Source organism: Apium graveolens, chromosome 8, assembly GCF_009905375.1.
Source record: "Apium graveolens cultivar Ventura chromosome 8, ASM990537v1, whole genome shotgun sequence".
Taxonomy (NCBI): Eukaryota; Viridiplantae; Streptophyta; class Magnoliopsida; order Apiales; family Apiaceae; genus Apium; species Apium graveolens.
The window spans coordinates 33,663,415-33,665,400 of record NC_133654.1 but is presented as its reverse complement, the minus strand read 5'-3'; the positions used below and the strand labels follow the sequence as shown (position 1 = coordinate 33,665,400).

The following is a 1,986-nucleotide window of genomic DNA, read 5'->3' as shown; positions in this document are numbered from 1 at the left end:
GGCATCAGACCTTAGCTTCCGGAGGGAATTTCATCGCATCATCTTCCGGAGCACTCCTCATCTTCCGGAGGGAATTTCATCGCATTGAACACATTGAATGTCACATCTTGATCTTGCACCCTCATAGTGAGTTCACCTTTTTGCACATCTATCAAGGTACGGCATGTAGCCAAGAAAGGTCTTCCCAAGATTATGGGAATCTTCTTATCTTCCTCGAAATACAGAATGACAAAATCTGCAGGAAGATGAGCTTGTCCACCTTTACTAGCACGTCCTCCATGATGCCTCGTGGATATGTAATCAAACGAACAGCCATTGTAGAGACATGTAGGTGGGCTTCGGATCAGGAAAATTTAGCTTTTTAAAGATAGACAACGACATCAGATTGATGCTTGCTCCCAAATCGCAAAGGCACTTGTCAAATGACAACTTGCCAATGGTGCAAGGAATGGTGAAACTACCTGGATTCTTAAGCTTTGGAGGTAACTTTTGTTGTAGCACGACACTACACTCTTCCGTTAGAGCAACGATATCAAGATCATCCAGTTTCACCTTCCTTGAAAGAATACCTTTCATGAATTTCGCATAACTAGGCATTTGCTCCAGAGCCTCAGCGAAAGGTATGTTAATGTGAAGTTTTTTGTCTAGCTTGTCTAGCTTTTGTTTTTGCAATCGCATAGGAAAAGGTGGTGGAGGATAGAGCTGTTTCTCCCCTGTAGTACCCTCAGGCAGAGTGTGTTCAACAGTAGTCTTCCTTGATTCCCCCTCTTTCTCCTTTTGCATTCCTTCTTCATCTACAACTTCAACTTCTTCATCTTTTGCTTTTTCAGCATCATCAACTTTTCAAGACCTTAAGGTGACAGCTTTGACTTGCTCTTTTGCTTCCTTCCTGCCTGCCACTTCAGTATCGCTGGGAAGTGTGCCAGGTTGACGATTGAGCAAGGCATTGGCTATTTGTCCAATTTGATTTTCTAAGGTCTTGATAGAAATAGCCTAACTTTTGCACAACAGCTTTAACTCCTCAAAATCAGTACTAGAATGTGGAGCAGCGCCTCCTTGTTGAGGATATGATTGCCTTTGAGCAAATTGCTGAGGTTGCTGGAATCCAGGTGGATTAAACTGTTTACTTACAGCTTGCTGATATGGTTGCTGAACATCATTCTGATTATTGCTGCAGCTGAAACTGAGATGATTTCTATTATTAGGATGATAAGTAGCAGGCACAGGCTGCTGCGGTCTCTGAAAATTATTCACATACTGAACAGATTCATTAACAAGAGAACACTGATCCGTAGCATGAGAGCCTGCACAAAGCTCACAGACACTAGCTATTTGATTTACTCCATAGTTGGCTAAAGAATTGACCTTCATAGACAGCGCATGAAGCTGTGCTGCTATAGCTGTAGCTGCATCAACTTCCAGAATACCTGCTACCTTCCCAGGCATCATCCTTTGAGTTGGGTTTTGATACTCATTTTCTGCCATAGTTTCAATGAGATTATAGGCCTCAGTATAGCTTTTGGCCCAAAAGGCGCCTCCAGAAGCTACATCGAGCATGGGCCGAGATTGGGCCCCCAAACCATTGTAGAAACCAGTGATCACCATCCAGTCAGGCATACCATGATGTGGACACTTTCTCAACATCTCCTTGTAGCGCTCCCAAGTTTCGCACATAGATTCTCCTTGTTGCTGCGCAAACTGAGTAAGAGCACTCCTCATAGCTGCAGTTTTGGCCATTGGATAGAACTTCACCAGAAACTTTTGCGTAAGATCATCCCAAGTAGAGATGGACCCAACTGGTAAAGAATATAACCAGTCCTTAGCTTTATCCCTCAGAAAGAATGGGAAAAGCCTCAGCTTGATAGCCTCATCATTAACACCATTATATTTGAAAGTACTACAGATCTCGACAAAATTCCTGATATGCATGTTGGGATCTTCAGTCGCAGCACCTCCTCCGAAAGAAACAGAATTCTGCACCATCAG

At 43.3% G+C, this 1,986-nt stretch overlaps 1 non-coding gene across 1 annotated transcript; it reads left to right on the top strand.

Annotated features, from left to right (window-relative positions):
* The first annotated feature begins 1,615 nt into the window (after nucleotides 1–1,615).
* LOC141681757 (small nucleolar RNA R71) lies at nucleotides 1,616–1,722 on the top strand. The gene has a single exon (XR_012559181.1). It is a non-coding gene; the product is annotated as a small nucleolar RNA R71 (small nucleolar RNA).
* The last annotated feature ends 264 nt before the right edge of the window (nucleotides 1,723–1,986 follow it).